The 24,347-nt window shown below is 33.5% G+C and overlaps 1 protein-coding gene across 18 annotated transcripts in view; it reads left to right on the forward strand.

Moving 5' to 3' along the window:
- LOC105229482 (CUGBP Elav-like family member 4) overlaps nt 1-24,347 on the forward strand; it is an 823,207-nt gene that overhangs the window by 445,102 nt on the left and 353,758 nt on the right. The window contains exon 1 of one of the 18 annotated variants that reach the window (XM_049458198.1): nt 18,457-18,913. The exons of 13 other annotated variants lie outside the window; for them this stretch is intronic. The gene's annotated coding sequence lies outside the window, so the exon portion shown is untranslated. Of the gene's footprint in view, nt 1-18,456; nt 19,026-24,347 lie in introns of those variants that run through there. 4 more of the 18 variants (XM_049458197.1, XM_049458196.1, XM_049458195.1 and 1 more) reach the window with 4 other exon arrangements.

The raw sequence follows: 24,347 nt of genomic DNA on the forward strand, positions 1-24,347 counted from the left end.
TGGAATAGCCTCCATATGTTTCATGAAGATGAGAGATTTCGGATTTGAACGCTTTGAAGCTGTGAAATGAACTTCCTGTACCAAATATTCGTTATTGAACTTGTGGAACACCCTAATTTTCATCCTGAAAGTAGTTTTCATGTTATGTATAGAGCTAAGGAGTTCAAACTCTGCTTTTGGACCGTGGTGGAAACGCTTTGATAATATTGATATATTCATTGTTGAGCTTATTGAACATCTTAATTTTATATTGTGAAAGTAATTGTTATATTATATATAGAACTGTTCTGACAGCTTCTGCAATAGTCATTGTATGGTGTTCTAAATCTGTGTCGCCTGACAGCTTCTGCAAGTCATGGTGTTCCGACTCTGCTCGTATGCCTCCCAATTAGATAGTAACCAGTTAACTTCTAGAGTTCCAACGCTCTTTCTTTTGAATTTTAATAGTCGGCATATGTGACCCATATTCCATTCATGGCCTGTTTTCCAGCTTCAAGTTGAGTCAAGTATTGATTCCACCAAAAAAAAACATACCTATCATATCAAAGCGGGATTTATCGTGTTTGACTCAAAAAGCTCTCGAAAACAATTTTTGTCTATCAGCGTGTTTGACCTAAAAAGCTTCGAAAAGCTTTTGGAATCAGTTTGCTTAGCGCTTTAATAGCTTAAAGAGTCCAAAACCCAACCTATCATATCGAAGCTTGATTCATCAGCGTGTTTTACTCAAAAAGCTGCAAGCTCTTGAAATCAATTTTTATTATTCTTTAACTCCTTGAACTGTTGTCCAGAACTTCAAAGTCGCTAACAGTTATAAATTTTCAAGCAATTTAAATATTAGCGCTATTGTCATAAACTATTCCGCCGAGTGTACTTGAATTTCCATATGGTTAAACGAAATGCCGTTGGAAATGAAAGCTCTGCGCCAATTTCGATTGAAGCAAGTAGAAGAAGACAAGATCAATACGTGCATGGGGAGCAGGAAAGAAAGTTGGACATGTGAATGACAGTTGAGCAAATAAGTGAAGCAAATGAGTGACGAGGACAACGAAGAAGACGAAAATGAAAACGAAGACGACAGTGACGGCAACGGCAACGGCAACGCGAAGGTGGCAGCTAGTGAGTGTCCAGCAACGAATGCCGTAACTAAATTGAATATACGCGACGCATACATATTCAACTACGCGCATGTAAATGTATGTTGTTGTATAAAGTAAAAACAAAACAAGGCCAGGACGAGTTAAGAAAAAAGTCGAAAATAGACGCCGAATTGGGTGAATGAACACGGTATGAAAAATTTGTGCCAGAAACAAAAAAAAACACCAACAAAAGCAACAAAGAAGAGCGCCGTGTTGGACAAATTGGACAGTCGAACGCAAGAGCTGGGCAAATGAAGTAAAGATGACAGATAAAGGTTGGAAAGGGTGAGCGGCGTTGGCAGTATGTGTTTGTGGTCAACATTCTGCGGAGCTGGGTATGATGATGATGGGAAACGGATAAAATTGTGGGCGAACGACACAAACGATTCGATGATTATTGTAATTTTTTTCCACATGACAGCGCCAAATGGACACGAAAAAATAACTTAACATAACAACAGGCGCCATGGCACGAAAATACACTGAAGCGCAAGGCAAAACCAACAAAAACACAGCAACACACTAGCAATAATAAAGAAATAAAATATGGCAAAAAACCGAAATTGTGGCAAATAACGACAAGCAGACAGGCGGACAGACAGACAGCCGGAGAGACAAAGTGTTGGCGCAATTGCCAATGGAAGAGGTGTGCTTGTGGCAGCTGTGTGCTACGCACTCAAATACACACACATACAAATGTACATATATTGATGACAATATGATTACGCTGACAAACGACCAACAGGCGGCCGGTAACGCCATGAGCTGACCCGCATCGTTTGCCTTACAAGATGTATGTATGTGTGTGCGTTTCCATTTTTTCAGTTTCTTACGCCCTTCTTGTCTGCCCGTCCAGCTGTGAGTTCATAATTTAGTTATAAACAAGTCGCACAAACAAAATTATAATAAAAAGATATATGTCATATAACTGTAATAATTTTGCGTAGCTGATTACGGCTGATTGTTTGTTATTGTGCGGTTTCTGCATGCTAAAAGCTGCCAAGTATGCACTTTTTTATTTCCAGTTTTCTCTTTTGTGTTGGGTGGGTATTATGTCAATTCGAAAGCGTATTTATGGCTTGCTTATATATTTGTTATATGTATGTATGTATATAGCGACGAATTGCTGGATAAGTGATGTGTATGTGTGTGTTTGTATTCGTGAATTTTTGTACGCGTGTTTCGCTGTGTGTGTGTGTGTGTGCTAAGTGTCGTGGCTTTAAAGTTTTTGCTCCGGCATCAAAGCAATTACAGTTGTTTTCACATTTTTAGCCACAGCGCCTTAAGCTATGCAAAGTATTATGTACTCACACTTTATTTGCATACAGTTGTTGATATTTATAGGAACTAATATATACAACAAATACGCGGAAATGCACTTAGCGCGATAAATCAATAAATTACAGAGTATTAGGAAATTTTACACTAGTCAACACAATTACTACAAATGGTTTTTTATATATTTAGAAACAAAAATACAAACGCAACCAATAAAAATATGAATTTTGGTGTCAAAGAATATATTACACTAGTCAACACAAATATTAAAAAAAAAAAATGTTTTAGGTCTGAAATCTGCAGCAAATTTCTATGAAAGTTAACTAAACTAGTTCTTCACCTTTCAGTTTCTCATTCTGAAAACCATTTTTCGAATATTTTGAGCAACGTTAAGCTGAAAAAGACAATATTTTTGTATATAAACGTCATCTTCATAACAAAATCGAAAACTCACACGTACTAGCATAACTTTTAAACTCTAATTTCTTCAGTTAGGTATCACATATATACATACATATATACATATATGTTTGTATATATAAATGTATGTGTATGTGCGTACGCACGCTTCGCAAACAAACAAGCAACAGTTGATTGCCACAAAAAAGTGGGGTTGGCGCCGTTTGTTGGCTCATGTTGTTTAATACGCAAACAAATACCACTGAATACATCTTACATAAGACGCACAATACATACGCGCGATTATTTATGTATTACTTGTATGAGTGTATAAATAAGCTCGTGCTTAGCGCATCGTTTTTGTACATGAAGCTGTCAAAGCGATTGCTGGAGCCAAAATACATGAAGGAAAACACAAAATATAAAAACAAAGGCATCACAAAACAAAAAATTAAAAAAATCCCAAAAATGAAATACAAAAAAACACAAAACCCCAGAAAAAGCAATAAAATAACAGAATACTTGAAAAAATTACAAACAAACAATTTGCAAAAAAAATTAGAAAAATTACAAAAAAAAAATCAAAAACATTTTAGAAAACGAAATTCAAGAGAAAATTACAAAAACAAAATGAAATTAGTACGAAAAGTAAACTCAAAAAATATAAAAAAAAACTCAAAATAAAGAAATCAAATAATTAAAAAAAATGAAAATCAAGAAGCAACAAAAATAAAACCAACAAACTTGAAATAAGCGGCAACATTATTAAAAATGCCTGAAAATAATTTGAGTTGAGCTTGACTACTTACAAAAAAAAAATAAATATATAATATATACATATATAAATAAATATATAAGTAAAATAAACTTCTAAGACGCTGCTTGTCAAAACAAGCAGCACAAGCGGCGTGGGATTAGTGCAAAAGCCGGTCGTAAAAAGTAACATTAAAATGCGCTTTGGACTGATGTTTTATTTTTGGTGGGTTACTTACTTAATTTTATTGTCTGCAATGGCAGAGCTCACTTTATACTTTTAAAGTAGACACGGTTTTATTTTGTAATCAAAGATGCAACTAACTTTAACACTTTTACTTAAAAACAATGAGCCCATTTCTGCGGGATTCTTAGAAATCAACGTTTGGTCTGGCAGTCATTTTTTGTTAGCAGGAAAGCGGTCTTCTGTTTGTTGTATCAGTATTATGTACTTAATTTTCTAAGGTGTTCAACAGCTGAGAGTCTTGAGTTTTCCAATCCCTTGAGAACACATATATATTACCAAGTAGTAGCTCACTCCATCCAAGTTGGAAATGACAGCTCTTGAATCTCTTCAGTTTGGTCTTCGCCTCAAATGAGGCAGGCAATTTTGCTTGTTTTAATGCCAAACCATACTGAATAAAAACAACATGACAGCTTGACACGACTCACACGTGATCTGTTAAGAAAAACTACTGAAAAAAGTACCTCTACTTGGATTACTCGTTATAACAGTTAGACATATGCTGTCGCGACATTTATTACTTTAGAAAACTCATTCATCAAACTGTTTCAGCGAATTTTTGACAAACAATTTGAAGATTGTCCATCAAACTTTGGAAAACTCATAAATCTCTTATGATATTAAATATCATTTCTGTTTCATGTATTTTAGGACGTTACATAGAATATACTATATAATTTAATGAGTGAAACGCTGGTATAACTGTAAACAGTATAAATAAATATTGTGAAACTATGCTAAGTTCCAAACTCGAAATTTAAAATATTTGAGCATATTTTTAGCTCACTTACTTTCAGCAAGTATTTAGCTAGCGATGTTGCCAAGGTGTTGTCGAATTTCTCATAATATAATACCAAAGTTTACTTAAAATTATGTGTTAATCATGCAGACCATTAGTTGCCTCTTCTAACATTATTTTTCAACATAAAGAGGGAGCAAATTATATACGAAGACTCATTATATGGTACACTCTTATGTCATAAGGCAAAAATAAATTATGATTTAACATTAAAAATATGAGATTGACTGCAAAATATTTATGAGCACATGCGAGTTGAAATGGCAGACAGGTGATCAAATTGCCTCATTACACGCTGTTGATTGTCATTTCAGAGCAATATGAGGCATGAATCATTGAGTATGAAAATAAGCTCCCTATAAGCATCAACTGCATATGTGTATATGCTGGTTTATGATAAGGAAATTCTAAGAGAGTGAGTTATTACTTGGGGTAAAATGTCTTCATTTTTGTGAAGGAGCTAAATCTGTGAGGCAAAAATATAGGAAGAATACTACGAAGAGACCGAAGAAAGCACTTTTTAAAAGAAAAGGTTAATGGCAAAATAATAGACTCAACGCATTGGTAGTTGTAAGCAACGAAACATACGCGCTGAAAAAGTCCATATACGAGAATCTGATTTACAGCAAGAAATCGTAGTAAAAAGGTGATATGTTAAGACTTACAGCGACTGATTCTATATGAAGATCGGAGATAATATTTCCAATTTAAGCGGCAAAGCAGCAGACAAACTAGAAATGTTATGCTAATCAAATGCTACAAATTTCCAAAATCACCCATACATATCTTACATAAAAATTTCAAAAAAAAAAAAAATTAAATTAAATAAAACCTGCGGCCTCCGTCGAAGATTTGTCGCCATCTTTACCCCCAGAAATGCCATTTCATGTGCATGCCAAGCAAAAGTGTAATGAGACATGTTATTAAAATATAGCAGCGAAAAATATGCTGCACAAAAAAGTTAACAAACGTATATAAAAGCGCTAAACAGCAAAAACAATGCAAGAGCACACTATGACAAATAACTGTATGTCCTTAACTGAGAAAGGTTGCCAAATACAATTATAATGTAGCTATAAATTATAAGTAGAATGTGCATGAAATTTGCGCTCATTACAAAATTTGATTTGTTGCATACTTACTGGCGCTTAACTTATAACTAATAATGCTAAGACTTGACATACAGAGCGGTAATAGTGTTTTTCATAAGAAAGACGATGTTGTAAGGGATGAAGAGAGAGTGGAAGAGCTTTATCGAGTACGTTTTCTGCAGATAACTGAGGCAACAAAGTGGTGCAATTGGAACTCAGTATTTAGTTAAATTTTATACGCTCGTTTTTTTAACATTTATTTAACTAAAATAAGTTATTTTTACTTTGCGCTAAAATGTATGCTAATAACATAACAAGTTATTTTCACTTTGCGCTAAAATGCATGCTAATAATAATTTGTATACGTGTAGGCAAAAATAAGAAAATAGCGACAATTGAAAGCAAGCTCAACGTTCAAAATCAACTTAGTATACATTTAAGCGCTACCAAATTATTTCGAAGAAAGTATACATTTAGGAGATATAATAATAGTATACTAAAGTGTACATTTGCGGGACATCATAATTTGAAATTTGTAAAAAACACTTTAGCAGCTCTTGCGAGTACGTTTTCTATTAAATATTATATCGTTTTTAACATACATTTCAAAGGAATTTTACTTTTAGGAGATATCAAATAAAGTATACCTTTAGGCGAAATGATAATATTTCAAAGGAAATACGGCATAGACGATAATAACTCAAACCAAACTCAACGCCTTGCAAATTTTCGAGATTTTGGTTTGAGTATATTTCAAATAAATCTCAGCTTTTGAGGTTTTGGTATGTGTGTGTGAACATTGACCTCGAAAACCACTTTCACCATTCGCAAGCTATAACTAACCCTTTAAGAATCAAATGTTCCTGTATTACAGCAACTGATTTAAGGTTTAACTTAAACTTGTTTTCAACACGCCACAAATTTTGCCAAACTTTATTCACTCCTCTGAGCTTCACAACTATTTTTTCTTAACAAACTCATCCCTCATTTGTAGGCACCACTCGACGTTGTGGGATTTCATGTGTCGCTATTAATTAGCGCACAAGTTGGCTAACATATATATATGCATGCTGTTGTTGTTTTTGAGGCTCAAGCATATCCCTTGTGGCATAAATTAATGAAAATATCATACAGTTGTCAGTCCCACTGCGGCAGCTCGCACACTCAATAAAATTTGCCGCCCACAGCGTCAAAAAACTTTTCCCCATCCCTCCAGCAGTTAGCAGCAACAACACCACTAAAACTTATATTACAACCTACACAGGCATCACTACATATTTTTAAATTTCCAACACACACTCTCGTGCAAACACTTAGCTGCACAGCCCGTTGACAGGCATGCAAATGAGGCCTCACTCAAAATTCTGCCCATCATATTAATCACGTTTTCACGACTTTCCAACTCCTTGGAGTCCAGTGTCAGTCGCTATGTGTCTTTTTGTTTGCCACTGCTGCTGCTCTCGTCGTTGTTGTGGTTTCTAATAACTTAATTATCAGTTTTAAATATATATGCTTTGTTATGTATCAACATAGCTGGTTTGTTATTAGTTTGTGCGCGCGCCTAAAACTGCGCTACGTAAAATGCCGAAAGTGTCATAAATTAAATTTCAGTGCTGTCAGTTGTATGCTGGCTTAGCGCTATAGTGGTTGGTAAATAACGGAAAGATTTTGTGGTAAATTTTACAACAAAAAAATAGTTTTAACGATAAGGCATTAAAATTTTAAAGTTAGCCTTGAGCCATAATTTTTTGGACCTTTATTTATTTATTTTTAATTTCTAATTTTATTTTTTAATACCGGCACAGGGTATATATAGTTTGTTATGAAGTTGTAACAATCAAAAAGAAACATTGGAGTCTCTACAAGGTATACTCGTATATATCGTATTTCAAATTCTCAATATTGGAACCGTCTTCAAGTCCTTGTATGGAAACCTTTTTTATTTCTAAAGATATCTCCACAGAATTTGGCAGAAATGATTATTTAACGAAGCGCGGCGATTTTCCCAGAAATGATTCAGATCCGACTACTATAGCATACAGCTGTCATACAAACTAACCGACGAAAATCAGGATAACGACGCTGTTATGACCTTTTCTACCAAAATAGACCCGTAAAAGGCATTCTAACTTCAGTGCAGCCAAAGTTAATATTTTTTTCACCGACACCTCAGGGCTAGTCAAGCTATTTCAAAATAAAAAATACACCGCCTGGATGTATGCTAAAAAATTTTAATTTCTGCTATTTAATAATTCATCATAGTGATGATTTATCATGCGATGTAAAAAGATAAATATTAATACAAAAAAATATAACAAAAAATATATATTTTTTACCAAAAATTTTTAATATCATACTGAACTCAATTTTACTTTACAAAAGTACATTTTTACGTAAGAAACTAGTTGCACGTAACAACCACCAACAGACAACCAAAAAAAAACTCAACACAGTAAAATTGCGTAAATATGCCACAAGATAAATAGTACAACAATAACAATAATAAGCATGAAGTAAATATGTCAGCCGCGGAGCGCTAGTGCAACGAATGCGAAACGAGCAAGCAAAGCAAATTGCAAATGGCAGCAAAACAAACGACCGCAATGACAACAAAACCGACAACAACAATGAGAGACAATAACGTTGGCAATAAAATCAAAGAGGATATTGTTGGTGATAAGAGTTGTATAAAGAATAAATGGAGATGCGCAAAGGCAAGCAATAAGACTAAGACGTGGCGTGCGAATATAGAAATATATGTGTAGATGATATATACAAACATATATGTGATTGTGTGTAGTGCTTGCAAAAACTATATAAAAATATGTAGTGCGTCTGCAACTTGGCGCGGATTAGGAGCAGCGGCAACAACTTAAACTTCAATATCCCAGTGACACAAATTCAGCGACGGCAACAACAACAGCAACATGTTGCATATATGTATGTGTACGCGTAAACCAACTAGTTGGCATGCCACGCACGTAAAGTGCGTCCGACGTTGCGCCGTTGATTGACAGGCATAGCGCGGCCACCACGGCGCGCTCTATGTAACACTATGGGGCCAGGCGGCGACAGCGCCAAGTGATATGCCTGTTTTTTGTTGTTCTTGCTATTTTTCATATTGTGCTTGCAGTGATATAGCGCCCTTAAGCTGGTCGTGCCGCTGACGCATAATGCGTGCTGATGCCTTGACACGGTTGTATGTGTGTGTGTGTGTGGTGTTTTTATGCCCAAAACAGCGAATAAGACTTATGTTTTGAAGATATCGAGCTGAAATTTTGCATACGTCCTTCTCTCTTCAAAGGGCTACTTATCTGGTGAAACTGTCGATATCGGACAACTATAGCATATAGCTGCCATACAAACTGAAAGATCGAAATAAAGTGCTTGTATGGAAAACTTTTTTATTTGACGAGATATTTCCACGAAATTTGGCACGGATTATTCTCCGAGATAGCGCTATAATACCAGAATATATTATTCATATCGAGCTACAATAATATACAGCTGTCATACAAACATTTCGATGAGAATCAACTGCTCTCTTTTATTTGTGGAGGGTATAATAGTTTCGTTGCAAGCGAAGTCTATTTGTGTGTGTTTGTGCATTTGTCACAGCGACCTACTTAAGCACACTGCGCATCAAATAAAAGTGAAAAACATAATAAAACTTCCTACATCCTTGCGTTTGGTCGCCTGCCTTGGTATTAAAGTTGGCCGCCAACTACTTTCATTTGATTTGTAGTTGCAGCTGTGTGCGTGTGTCATTGTGTTGCTTAGTGTCCCTGCTGATCGTATCAACGCTGACAAATGCTATATTGCGCATTCCAAGCAACCACCCCCTTCCAACAGCGTGTCCACTACTAAGCTATTACTTTGTCTACCGCTGCTGCTTCTTCTTCTTGCTTTGCCAGCTCATCGAAAATCTCTGCAGGCCATCCATTTGAAGTGTTCATTTGCCTTGTACGCATGCCACAGCCACAATGCACACACATATACACTTATGTACAGGGACGTTTACATGTGGACACATAAGCACCGGCGGTCAGCTACTCTACACCAATTTTCTTCAACGCAATCCACTGTGCTCCATCCAATCCATGCCATGCCACTGCACGCCACTTAACTTTGCTCCAATTCACTTTAACTTTATGCTCTGTTTCTGGCTCCCACACTCACTCAGTATCTCACTTCACTTCACTATTACTTGCTTACGTTTCTTTTCATTTCATTTTAGTGCAGCTTGTGGTGCTGCCTGTCCAGTTCACTCACATGGTCACACATGCGAAGACACTTGCGTTTGTTTATGTGTGTGTGTTGGCTTGTTGTTTCAGCTCGGACGGGCATTCATTTAAAAATTGTGCGAAAACAAACCACACACACACACACACATACTTGTATGCATGTTTGTATGTAAACGCTCATGTGACAGACACGGCCACACACAGGCAGCAAAAAATAATAATAATACAAAAATAAACTTAAAGAAAAGGTAAATAAATAAAAGTACCCATACGCACACACACACTTGTACACATATATGTAAAAAGTTGTTGACAAAGTCATCTGGCACAAATGCCGCAGCTACTCCCTTAGCCTCCACATATATTCATCTGTGTATATCATGCTGTGGTTTTATCTGTTAATTCACTATTGTGCTTGGCATGTAGCATACTTAATGGCGCATATGCGTGTAAGGCGCTTTTATGTGTGCGTCGGCTTGTTGCACGTTATCGCGCTGCTTGCTTTCATAAAGGTTTACATTTTTTACAATATTTTCCTTACGCAGTTGCATTGTTTGTGCAATGGCCTTGCGCAATTATTTGCTTTCGTTGTTGTAGTACATATATTTTGCCCGATTGATGAAGATTGTCTTTTTAAAATATTATTTCCACTACTTAAGATTAAATATTGAATTTTCTCGAGCGTATGAAGTGCATGCTTTCTTTTGTTTTCTTTGGCAAGCAGCAAATTAATGGAGTTAAGTTATTGGGATTTATTTGATTATCTCTTAAGTGAAAAGTATGAGAGAGATGGAAAACTTAATTATCTCAAACAGCTATCACAGATTTATATAAATTTTGTTAAGATTGGGGATTAGTGCGCATAGCCGTTTAAAAGTATAAACAAAGATGAAAAATAAAGTAGCTTTAAATTAGTGAGACATCAAAAATTATACTTTCTAAGTCTAAATACGTGCTGAAATTAAAATGAATTTAATTTTATATACAAGAGAAATCATGGGACAGCTTTATATATAATCTAAAATAGTTATAAATACAATATGCCTATTCGTTATTAACAGCTTACCATTTTAAATTATGTTTAGCATAGCTTTAGGCGCACTTATTTAATAAGAGTATGTGTCTTTGCTAATCTCAAATTTTGTTTTGCATATTTTCAGGCGCATTTCTTTAATATGCGTATGTGTCTTTACTTATATATTGGAAAACAAGTTTGTCGAGAACCAAGGTTTGATCGTTCAGTTTGTATGACAGCTATATGCCACAGTGAACCGTTATCGGCGGTTTTGGCAAACAAACAGTTTCTTAGGGAAAAAAATGCGTGTGAAAATTTTAGAAGATACCTCAAAAATTTAAAGACTAGATCGCGTATGTATAGACATACTGGGCTACGTTGACTCTGCTACTTTGCCTTTTTCAGAAACCAATGGTTTTGTTTGTAGCTGCACGTAGGAGATTTAAATGCCGTCCCAAAGTTCATTTGTACAGAGTTACTGAAAGTGCTCTCGGAATGCAGAAGTGCAAGTCTAGTAGAAGACCTTCCACTGTCGGTTGTGATAGTAGCTTCGCGAAGTCGTACCTTCCCTGTCTTTGTTGATGTACGCTTTTTGCTGCACAGAGGCGGTTACCATGCTTAGCTGCAACAAGCTAGTGGTCCGAGTCAATGCGAGGATCTCGGAGCGTACGCACGTCTGAAACACTAGAGACATGTCTTTCGCTTATCAAAACATGTTTGATCTGTTATTTCAAAGAATTTTAAAAATGAAATACCCAATTTGTCAAGTGTGGAAGTCTATTAAGAATCTGAAGACTCAAGTCGCGGTTACAGCATGATTTATAAATTTTATAGCATATATGTATGTTTTCTTCTTATGTTCTAATGGTCTAGTCTGGCATCCTTTGGCGACTTTTGTCGCAAGAATTCGCTTAAAGTTTACAGATTTTTCACATTTGCACATTTTTACATTTTCACCTTTTCCGGCATATGTATCTGCTTCTTCTTCTTCCTCCACTTCAATTTTAAATATATTGACTAACTCTTCCTGTTCCCTTTTTTCTTGCATCTTCGCTTTTTGTATTGAATTTTTGTGCAGTTACCACGTCGACACTATAACTCAATTCATGATATACGACAACGACGACACACATACACACACACTTACGGCCATACGCACCCATATGGCATGCTGCGTGGTGGGGTTGCACTTCCACTGCTCTGCGCCTCTGCGCTCACAGGCAAACTTATTTGCCGGTTTTTATTTTTGCTTTACAACAAAACTCATCTAGCATAGTGTTTTGTAGCTAAGGAAAACATCCCCTTACGCCAAAGTTGTGTCACGTGTTGTTATTGTTATTGTTGATAATCTATGGTGTTAAGCAAGTGTGTTTGTGCAGGCGCATGCAGTTGTTGTTGGAAAATTGTTGCGTTTCGCCTGATGTAAACATAAATTCGCCGGAAAACTCACTGGTTTCGTGTGGAATCATGTAAGAGTCTGGCGGTAAATAACGTTTCTCTTTTCAGTGTGCGTTTCTCTTTAAGCGCACTCTTAGCTTGCGCTTCATATGAGCGCATAATTTCCATTGAAGAGTAGATTTTCTCCTCCAATTGGAAGCGTTGACTACAAATTAAGTGCGTTGGGCGAATATTCCTGTTTGTGTGTGTGTGTGTGCTGCGCGTGTGAGGGCGTTCGCAGGAGAAGTAGGTATAAATCAATCAAATTCTGATGTACGGATATTAAAGCTGAAATTTTCGCATAGTTAAAGTTTTGCATTGAAAATTGTGTAGAAAACTGTTGTGCTTAACAAAGCAAGGCGATTTTAATTATTTTTTCCTTGCAGTAAAAAGTTTAAAAGAAAAAATCATAAATTATAAAGCTTATGCTTTTAAGCATATGGCCATATGTTGGCGAAAAAATATTGAATAAACTTTAAAGTATTTGCCTAGGATTGTGGATCTTAAAGCAGACTACGAAAATTTGGTTGAAAGTGACAACAAGTTCAATCAAATTTTTGATTTCATAAAAAAACTATATAAACTTGCTTAAATATGGTCCGCATGAAGCGCTGAAAATAAGCCACCGCTTCTTAAAACACTTTTTCGCGTTTAGAGCGTTTAGAAAGAAGCAGCTTCTAACTTTACAAAGATCTCAAAATATTTTAGTTGATTTCACAAATTGACGATTTTGCATATTCTTACTCACAATATTTCGATTTCACTACCCATTGGTAGACGATAGATATATCGGTGTATACATACTTATATATTATTAGGCCTTTAAAGATAAACAAATAAAAGCTGAAGTAGTCTACTTTTTTGAACTTTGGGTGCTCAAATAATATTTTTCATAGAAAAAATTAAAATTAAGTAAAAATACAAAAACTTTCAGATATCTTATGTAAAAATCCAAGGCGGTTTTCTCTTTTTCATTCGTACGGTTTTTTACGTTGCGGATCCCATACTCAGCGCCAACCCTGGAGTGGAATTGTTCTCCTTCTCACTTTAGCTAGTCTACAAATGAATATTTTTTGCCTCCCAGAGGGTACCTGAACTCAGACCGGAAGTCCTGAGCTGCTTGAACCAAATGTAAAGAAATCGTTTTTGGCCACTTTTCACTTGCGTGAAAAGCTCCTATAAAGAGGGGATATCTAAAGATCCCAAATATCCTTACTTAGTTTATCTGTTATAATAAAATTAAGGAAAATAGTGAAAAATATTTATCGTCTGCTTTTTAATATAAAATAATAAACATTGTCACGGACATGATTAGATCAGTTTGTATGAGAGCTATATGCTAGAGTTGTCTGATAATGGTGGTTCGGACAAGTTAGCAATCTACCTGCAGAGAAAAGAACATCTGAAGAATTAAAAATTAAGGGAGTAATTCTCCTATATACAGACCCACAAAGGTAAATCGCGCAACTGGTCACGCTGCTGAGTTATTTATATAAAAATAAAAAGAAATACTTTATATGGTCTCTGACCTTTTCTTTTGGTTGCTACCAACTTCGTGATAAACCTTTCAGTGTATTCAAAAATGACCTAGACAGGATAATATTCCATTTTTGCTGTTATAGATTTACATTAAGGTAAAGCGAACTTACTTCAAAACAATTCAATTTTAGTTCTCAGTAGATTTAAGCAATTTTTAAATGCTTAAAGACGGCGCACTTAGCCTAGCTAGACTCGAGCGCAGAAATTCTCAAAGCTGTATCTTCTCGGATCAACTTTAGGACAGTATTCAAGGACAAAATTCGACTTTTCGAAATTCCTAAACCCGTGCAACCCCTTAACGGGAATACGTAAGAAACAGTGCAATCATAGCCTCGAACTTTGAATTCTCTTTCGTGATCGCACTACTACCACCCTGGCAACCAAAACCAAGATTTTAATCTTATTTCTGTAACTATTTAAACAGCTTAAAAGTATGTAGGGTTCTTCCTCTTTGTTCATGAGTAGATAATTGAATATACTTATCTGTAATGATTCTTCCAAGAAGTGAAGCTGCTTAAATAGTCAGTGAATGCTTCTAATATTAACTAATGCTTTACCAGCATCTTACTCACACATATTTTGGCTTGCTCAAAATTCCCAGTAATTTTTTAGTTCACTTTCATTCAAGCCGCCTCCAAGAGTGTTAGAGAGGTTAGAAGCAATTCAATATTAGTAAAAATACACTCACAAAGCCTTAAATTTTCGGAGAATAGTTAGCAATAACTTTTAATTGCTAATAATAATTTTTTTTCACAACTTCGTCTTCGAATCGGTGAAAAAATTGAATCTAGATTTGCGGGCGGTTTAAACCAATAATATTTATGAGGTTAGGTGACATGACAGACCAATACAATATTCTGAAAAATTTTAAGTTTACTTGTATTATTTTGCCATTGAACTGTACATATATTAAAAAGCGTTAGGTAAGTCATTTACGTTTCTGGTTTTTTTGTTTGCTTTTTCCTTTATGAGGTATTTTTTTGTATACAATACATTGTTTTTTCTCATTATGAGACATGCTTTGTATAAATTTATTTTTATTCTTATAAATCCATGGTTTTGCCATATTGCTTATCGTATTATAATAAAAAGCTTTGATTATATGATATTCTTTTCTATTTTGAGTTAATATTTTGCATAACTGTTTACTCGACGTTTAGAAATGCGAAATCGTACGGATACTTAAAACGCACAAGCAACTAACTTGTCATATCCCTAAGGCTGACTTCAAAACTGGTTTGTGATCTTAATTAATTTGCGATATGAGTAAGAGGCATTTTTAGGCATTTTTTAAGTAAGTTTTCCAGAATTAGGTTAGATTCTACTGGCCAAAAACGATTCTTTTATAAATGACTCAAGCAGCTCACGACTTCCGTTCTTAGACCAAGTATCCTCTGCGTAGCCAAAAAGCATCCATTTAAAGGCGAACTATAACAGCGTAAGCGGTGCCTAAATCTTTAGTAAGAAGAAAAATTCGTCATACAGGACGTCAATGCTTTTTACATGCTTTAAGAGCGACTTGATAGCTAAATTTGACACTTCTTCTAGGCCTTTGAACTGCGGAAAATCATATTATTCAGAGAATCAACAAGTAGAAGTAGTGGTAAAATTTGAATCCAAGAAGTGGTGGGCTTGAAATTATCCACTTCATAACGCCATAACAAATTTTTTCTTCCACTTTTGTAATAATTATTTTATTTTAAAATCAATTTCAACTCAATATTATAATTTTTGTTTTTGGTTTCAAAATATATCAATCTTGTTCTACAATAAATAGGAAACAAACAAGAAAAAATGGAAAAACAAAGCATATCCTTTAGAAGCATTATATTAGAGTTGGGGAAGGTTTCTCAGTTGAGCAAAGTTGAAATTCTTCAGGGCATTAAACGAAATATTTTGATGTTAATATTTTATTGATAATAAAACGCTGAAATTCCTTACAGTCTATATATTTCTAAATTGATGCCATAATATACGAATTCTTCCAAAAACGTTCAAAAATAGCTTCAGAGCGAAAAACAATGTAATGTAAACAAACCACATATTTTTAAGTATTTTTTATTGCTAATAAAGAGCTGAAACTCTTTGCTGTTCTTATAAGTCAAAATACGAGCACCTAATATACGAACTTTTATGAATACGTTCGAAAATGAACTTCAGTCCCAAAATAAAATAAACAATTCAAGTATTTTGAAGTAATCTTTGTATGGTTAGTATTGTTTGGAGTAGAAAAAGGATCCACTACTTTCTAAATTGAGCACCTAATACACGATTTTTGTCAAATATGCTTGAAAATAAGCCTCAGACCCAAATTGATTAGTGTTTTCATTACTACGATATCTCCAAAATTGTCTCAACCTAAATTGTGGCACAATTGCCAGCTTGCTGCTGTACTAACCAAGTTTAGTGAAATTTAAGCAAATTTTAAACCCACAATCCAAAGCATTGACCTTCCAGCACAACAGCTAAAGCCAGCCAAAGTCGATCCATATTCTGGCAATAATTTGTGTGTAAGAATATGCCAAGCAGTGCGAAAACAATGTATGTACCCGCAGACAAACATACAAAGTCGATAAATTCAAAACATTTTCTAAACAGCTACGAAATGCAGAGTGAATATTATATAGAAAAAAAATGAATAAATAATAAAGGCAACAAAAAGCGGCGACGCTACGAAAATGCGAAAAGCATTTTTGCACGAAAAACGTTGAAAATTAAAAGCAAACAACACCAACACACCAAAGCAGCGCTATGGAAAAACAGCAACAAATACAAATGGGAGGCAGGAAAATCGCTGCAACAACAACGGCAACAGCGCGCGCAAGGAATATGTGGCAAACGGCAAAAGCAAAAGCAAAAACATGCACTCATCACACGAAAAAACAAAAGCAAATAAACTAAAAAGAAGCGCAATGAAAACAAATACAATTACAACAAAAGCAAAGCGTGCACATTTTCCACTTCAAACACAGGCGGCCGTCAATCCAGCAATGACTACAGCAACAGCAACAGCAGCCGAGCGCTGTGCGCGCACAAACGGCAATAATGCCAACCCGCTCGCGCAAAAATCCAACAAGCACGCCAACAACAAAACAACATGCTGCCGCCGCACACCGCGCACACACCTTGCTGTGCCGTTAGTTTGCCCGCATGGCACACTTGTGTGCATGCGTGTGTGTCGCCTTGCAACTGGAAACGCTAGGCAATGTGGCCAGCACCCAACAGCCCCGCACGCTAGTCATCTCACTCCCGCTCAGGCACCGCAAGCGCGCTGGCCGCACACTGGCGTTGGTACTCTTGCGCGCTCTTCAATGCACACCCACATGTTTGAGTTGCTTTTGTTGTGCCGTGCCACGGCAGCATATTGTTATTGTTGGCGCGCGCATTGATGTTGGTGTTGCATGGCGTTGCCGAGTTTTAGGGGTTCACAACACAAGCGCGCTTGCGAGTAATTGTATTTTCCGTTTTGGCCTGCCGCAACAGCACAACACAACATACAACAACCAACGGGCATGAAATGTACACACCCGAACCAGCGAGCGAACGTGCACACGAAACCTCAAAGCCTATACAAATACGTATGTGTGTGTGTAGCAGGCAACATTCGTCCGCAACAGTTCGGCGCATTTCGTTTGACACTCGCCGCGTACTCGTTACATTACAAAGCGCCTCTCATTCGTTCGTTGGCCCAGCAATTTTTCAGTTGTTCGATGCAATGCCGCTCGGCGCTACTCGTTTGTTCGCTGCGAGCATGTTCGCGTACGTTAGCGGCAACGAACCGCAACATAGTCGTGACATATGCAACATGCTCGATTTGTTGTAAATTCGCAAGTTCGTACGCGAACTGCATTCGTTCGTTGCTTGGCGAGCGCCTACTGTGCGCTGGAATTTTCTTGGCCCACAAGCAAACACCAACAAGCATTGATATAGTGCCTGTTGTTGTAACTGTGTGTGTGTGTGTGTTGTTGGAGTCGAGACGCGCGCGGCCTATGCAATGTGGGTTGGTCGGCGGCATTTATCTGGCATTCGGCCGGTCGGCTCATTAGTCGGCTGGTTCGTTGAATTTGCCGTTTGGACCATAGGTGACTTCGTTGACTCAGCTTCATACACGTAGACATGCACACACACATACCCACTGTCATAAGTATGAAACGTTTGCATGTAGCGTATAGCTGAGTAGTTGTATGTACCGTTGTAAGCGCGCGCGCACACACACACAAGCCAACATTTTTTAGGCATACAAATTCAAGTGTAGGGTACTCGTTGCTGTCGTGGCACTTTCGTGCGCTACTTGAATTTTGAAAATGTGCTTGCTTCGCTTCATGTCCGTCTAACCACTCGTTCACCCACACAAACACACACACATGCACATATGTATACACATACACAAATATGTGTGTTTGTTTATCAAAGGCATATGTATGCATGTGTGTGTGCAGTCAATGCTCGTTCGCTGTGTTCGTTGGCTCGTTGGCAGCGCTCGTTCGATATTCTGATTGAATTTTCCAACTTGATACGAGTGGTTGGTTTTCCTGCTTGCCGTTAGCCGTCCTTTTTCAGTACGCTATTGAGTTTTGTGTAGTTAAGTCAGAAAATATTTCGTATAGTTCTCGTCTCTCGTGTGACATTCTCAAAGTTCTCAGAAAACAAATATCAAAAATAAAGCAAGCAAGCAAAGCAAAATATATTCAACAATAGAATAAAGCAAAACAAACCAAAAAAAAAAAAAATAATTATCATCACAAAATAAATATATTTAAATATTTGCAAATTTTAGCAAATTTATTTGTATTTGTAAGATCAAAATAAAATATTTAACTAAAAATTCGGAAATAAAAAAATATTTTAACCGAAACCGAAATCCAAGTTGAAGAGCAAACAATAACCAAAAAAAAAGCAGATACGCGCTTTTCAAGTGAAAATAAATAATAATATTTGAAAAATAAAAATTGTGCAAATCTTATCAGCGGATAACAGCGTAAAGTATTAAATTTTCCAAAACAGTGTTCAACACGAAAATATACAACACACAACAACAGAATACACAAATTACACACACGCTTGCAGCTAGCCACATATAGCAAATAGTTGTGAGCAAAATTCAACTTGAAACGTGTTTCGATTCAAAATTTTATAACGGTCAACTTAAAGTTTCGCTAGTTTCGAAACTTTTTGAAACACTTTGCAGTAATTCCTGCTTGTTTTTGTACAAATATTATTTGCTTTTGAAATATGTCAGGGTTTTAAGTGAAATTTGCCTGTGGTTTTGAATATTGTGTTGGCTGCATATTTAAAAGGCGGTTGAGCCCAGCTGAGCACGCATGCAAGTGGTTGAAAATTAAGCATACTTTTAGTTGCTGAATTTAAAATTTTATTTTTACGATTATATCTGATAATATGACTGATTTTTAATAAAAATTTGTTTAAATTTAAATGCCAGAATTTTTTACATTAATTTTAGTTGAAAAATAAATTATTTGGAAATCAAGTTCAAACTATATTTGGAAAGGAAACTTGTAACAGCTTTAAGTTGGAAGCAACAAAACGCAATAGCTTTAAAGCTTTAAGCCTCAGCATCTTCAATAGAAGTTCAGAATTAGGTATTTGTTATTTGCTTTTATAAAAAATTAAATACTTTTGTTTAAAAATTTTTTATATTAAAAAAATACTTTTGAAATTTCGAATAACAACAGTTCTAAAATTATTATTGTGAAAAACTGCAAAAATGCAGAAAAAAATTTATAAAAATATAAAAAAATATTTAAAATAGATGTACATGTACATAAACAAATTTCCTCCACACGCACTGCAAATTTTTTAATTTGAAAGATGAAATTTTAAATAACTAAAAATATATTTTTTTTCATAATAAAAATATGTATGTATGTATATGTATATTTCATAAATTTTTTTATATAATTAATAACTAATAACAATAGTTTATTTTGCAATACAATATTGTTTCAATGTAATAAAATTATTTATTTATTCAAATAAAATTAAAAAAAAATTAAAAAATTACAAATTGGTTTGCATAAATTGATAACGGCAAAAAACTACTACCCAAATTAAATTTTTTAATATTCCAAAATTTCAAAACTTTTTCAACGTTAAATTTAATTTTTGCAAAAAATAAAGAGAAGAAATTGTTTAAATTTTAAGAAACCATTTTTTAAACAAAAAATTATTTTAATATTCTAAACTTTGACATTTTTCAATTTATTTTTACGATAAATTTCTCTTGTGGAAAAATTAAGAGAATAAATTTTTAAATACATTTTTCCGACAAACAAATTGTTGAATTTTTTAAAAATGACTTTTTATGAAATTATAAAAAATTATTATTATTTTCTAAAATATAAAAGTTCAAAGATTTTTTAAATGATAAATTTATTTTTTGAATAAATAAAAAGAGCACATTTTAAAATATATTTTGCCTAAAAAAATTGTTAAAATTATAAAAAAAAAATATTTTAATATTCTAGTATTTAAAATTGCATTTCTTAGCAATTTTTTTTTGTTGTATTAAATAAAAAGAAAATATTTTAAAAATACATTTTTGCATAAAATAATTTCAAAAAAATAATTTTTTAATAATAAAAACTTGTTTTTTAATAATAAAAAAATTATTTCAGGCCTAAATGTTTCTAAAAATATAATAAAAATTTAAATTTTACATTTGAGAACATTGAAATATTTTTTTTTTGTTGAAATTGTCTTTTTTTATAAAAAAATATTTCTCAAATTTGAAATTTCACATTTTTTCTTTAAATAATGTATACATATATATTTTTATGCAGAAAAAAAATTAATAAATATTTTTTTTTTTTAATTTTTTTTTCATAATTTCGTTAAATAATAGTTGGAAGTACAAAATATACAATATATTATAATATACTTATATGAAATTTTGTTGCTATAAATACGGGTTTCTTTTTAAATAATTTGATTTAAAACAATTTTTAAATGAAAAAAATGTTTACTTTAATATCAACAATGCAATTTGCAAAATAAATTTTTAACTTCAAACAATTTTTACTTTAGAAAAAAAATATTTAAAGTGAGAAGTGTTACTTCAAGATTAAAAAAAAAAATTGTATAAATTTGTGTTGTTGTTTTTTGCAACTCTGATAAATACTTTTAAATGAAGAAATAAATACTTTAATATTCTAAAATCCTTAAATCAAGTTAAGGAAATTACAAAAAAAGATTTTAAAAAATTGTTTGCTTAAAAAATATTTACAAATAAATAAATTTAAGTGCGAACGTTTGCTTCAAGATTTTTAAAAATATTTCTATTTAAACTTTTATTGTTATTTTTTGCAACTCTGATAAATATCCCTCCAAATTTCGAAACATATGTTTATAAAAATTTGTTGCTTTAATAATTTGTTTTATTTTTTTGTTTTTGTAACAATGGTTTATTTTTTGTTGCGAATAAAACTTTTTAATTTAATTTGCGTACCTATGACTATCATTTTCTTAGTCGTTTGGGCAGCGAAAATGTACATTTAATTTTTTCTTTGAGTAAAATTACTAATTTGAACTATCTTCCGAGGGCCTTATAAATTTAAAAATCTTATCATGAATGCTCGTTTGAGAATTCAATCTTTTATTCAGGTTTGCAGAATACAATAACTTAACAACTCCTACCTTCTCCAAAACTTTTTAGTGAAAATTTTAGCATAAAATTGAGTGTAATGAAGTGAAAAAACAGTATGAGTTTTAGTTCATTCGAATCGTCGAAAATCTGTTATGTCTTAGCGCACCTTGAAACCCAAAAGCTTTCCAAAATAGGTTGAAAATCCTTGTAATCCTTACATCAAAGCAAGCTCGAGAAAATCTGTCCAGCATACCTGCCAATCTTAAAGACACAATTTGCTGCATTTGCTTACGCAAAATGAACAAAATTTAATTTCGCAAATCAACATTTTTGGCATTTAAAGCCGTACAAGCTCAATATTATTTGCACATGATTGACTGCGCCGCACTGACCACACCGCCACAGGCAGCGCCACCGCCACCACTTACTTGGCAATTTTCGGACGTTCATTTGCATAGTTTGCTTTGGTTTCTCGCCTTCGAACAAAGGCACGAATTATTTCTAGTATTTTATAATGCAAACAATTTGAATTTGAATTTATTTATCATTAATTCGCAAATGCCTCAGCATGGCTGGCTGTCTATAAGCTTACAGCCAACAAAGGCTAGCACTTAGTACATATATGCATATATATATGTATATGCTTGTCCATATATTTATTATATTGTTTTGTTTATATACATATGTGCATATATAAATGTGTAAGCCTATAAAAATACACAGATGCCTTGTCTCAGTTCACAAATGCTGGAGTGTTTTATGCCTTGCCAACCGTTTCTGACCGTTCGATTTGCCTCAATCGATTGGAAAAACGTTTACACAGCTGCCACATGATTTAGAATTGTGTAAACTGTTTCGCCGTGTATATATACACACTTTTCCACACTTTTCCTAACCATTTTCCGCACTTTGCTTCAAATTCATTTTATTTTGTTTCCATTACTTGCCGCTGTTTTACCTATAAAATTTTTCCAAGTTTTCTTTTTTTATTGTTTTTTTTCAAAAGTGTGTTAGCCAATTGCAATTTGAGTATGTACGCGCGTTTGTATGTGCAATATTGGTTTTCCGCGCATAATTATTTCGCGGTTTTATAGACGAATATTTATTGTTTCACATTTTTCATGCCTTTGCTTTGGCTATTTTCACATGACTCGCTTGAGATGTTTTGGAAAATTTCAAGGTAGCTGCACTTGTATGATTTATAATCGAAGTGATTTTTTTCAACTAAAATTTTGTTTGAAGACTGGATTATCATGCCACTTGCAGATAATCAAGGTATAGGAAATTAGACAAACACTAAAGGTAGAGTTTAGCTTAAAAAAAAATATAAATATATTTCTCATTAAAAAATTGCACAAGTCAGGGTTGTATTCGAAAAAAATTAAGGAACACTGAGAAAGGTTGTAAAATTACAAAATTTGCACTTAGACAGACATTTTTTTTTGGATAGAAAAGCTTAGCAACTAAAAATTTCAGTGCAAAACTCATCTCTTGTTGGCTAACAGTTTGCAGTAAGAAACCAACACTTCTCTTTCAAGATCTTCTAAAAAGGGTTAAAATATTTCCACTCATGAGTGAATATTAGTATGAAAGCAGTTTGGTTTTTAAGCGTGTAGTGGAAAAAGTAACTAATATTCACATATTTCAAAAGTCAAAAAATAAATGTAACTAAGCTCAGAAATAATCCAGATTGAGTGCTTTTGACCCAATTTTCGAGTTCTGTGATATAATTTTAAATTTTCAGCACAAGCATTATTATTTTCTATGCATCACTCAGCATAGGAGTCGGTTAAAATGTTTGCTGTGTTATAAATCGAGGGCTAATCTCAATATTTTGTTTTCACTCAAACTAAAGACAATTACCATAACTTTTTGAGAATTTAATTTAATGGATTTAATCAGAAAATGTTACGTAACTCAACATTTAAAGGTCTTGACTTAACTAATACAACAAAATATACTCAAAAAGAGAAAGAAAATGCATTAAATTATTTCGAATTTTAAAATTATGGAAAATATGTATTTCTATGTTTTTCTTAAAATTTCCACTCTAAAAAAATTTACTAAAGGCTTTGTATTAGAAAATTTTGTTGGAAAGGACAAATTTTTGTACAATTGATGATCTGAAAAAATTTATGAATTTTTGTCGCTTAGAGAAATTGTAAAATAAAGGTATTTTTTTAATTTTCCTACAATTCTGATCAATTTTGATAAAGATTTCTATTAGAAAAACTAAGGAAAATTTTTTTACAAATTTGAGAAACAATTTTTTTCAGAAATTTTAGAAAAAATATTAAATTTGAAAAATAAAAAAAATTGAAATTAAAGAAAAAACAAATCTAGAAACTTAAAAAAATTATTTTAGAAATTAAAAAAAAAATTTTTAGGAATTTTAGAATTTTTTTTCCAATATTAAAAAAAATTATATACACTTTTATAATTTAAAATATTTATATCTATTTTTTTTAGTTTTATTACTTATTTTTAAAAATTTCGAGCTAATTGTTGTCAAAAATTTATTAAAAAAAACTTCTAAAAATTTTTATTAAAAATATAAATAATTTTTTTTTCTATATTTAACAATAGTTATATTATTTAATGTGCTAATTAATGCAATTCTCAGGAAATTCGCAATCAAAAATTGTATGAAAACATTTTCAAAAACTTTCCAAATAAAATTTTCGTTTTTTCCATAAAAATTTTGAATTGAAACATTTTTCGAAAATAACACATACCAAAACACAAAATCCAAAATCTCTATATTACATATTGTAATTTGCAAATATTTTCTCTATATTTCCAACACAAA

This window comes from Bactrocera dorsalis, chromosome 5 (assembly GCF_023373825.1).
Source record: "Bactrocera dorsalis isolate Fly_Bdor chromosome 5, ASM2337382v1, whole genome shotgun sequence".
NCBI classification, from domain to species: Eukaryota; Metazoa; Arthropoda; class Insecta; order Diptera; family Tephritidae; genus Bactrocera; species Bactrocera dorsalis.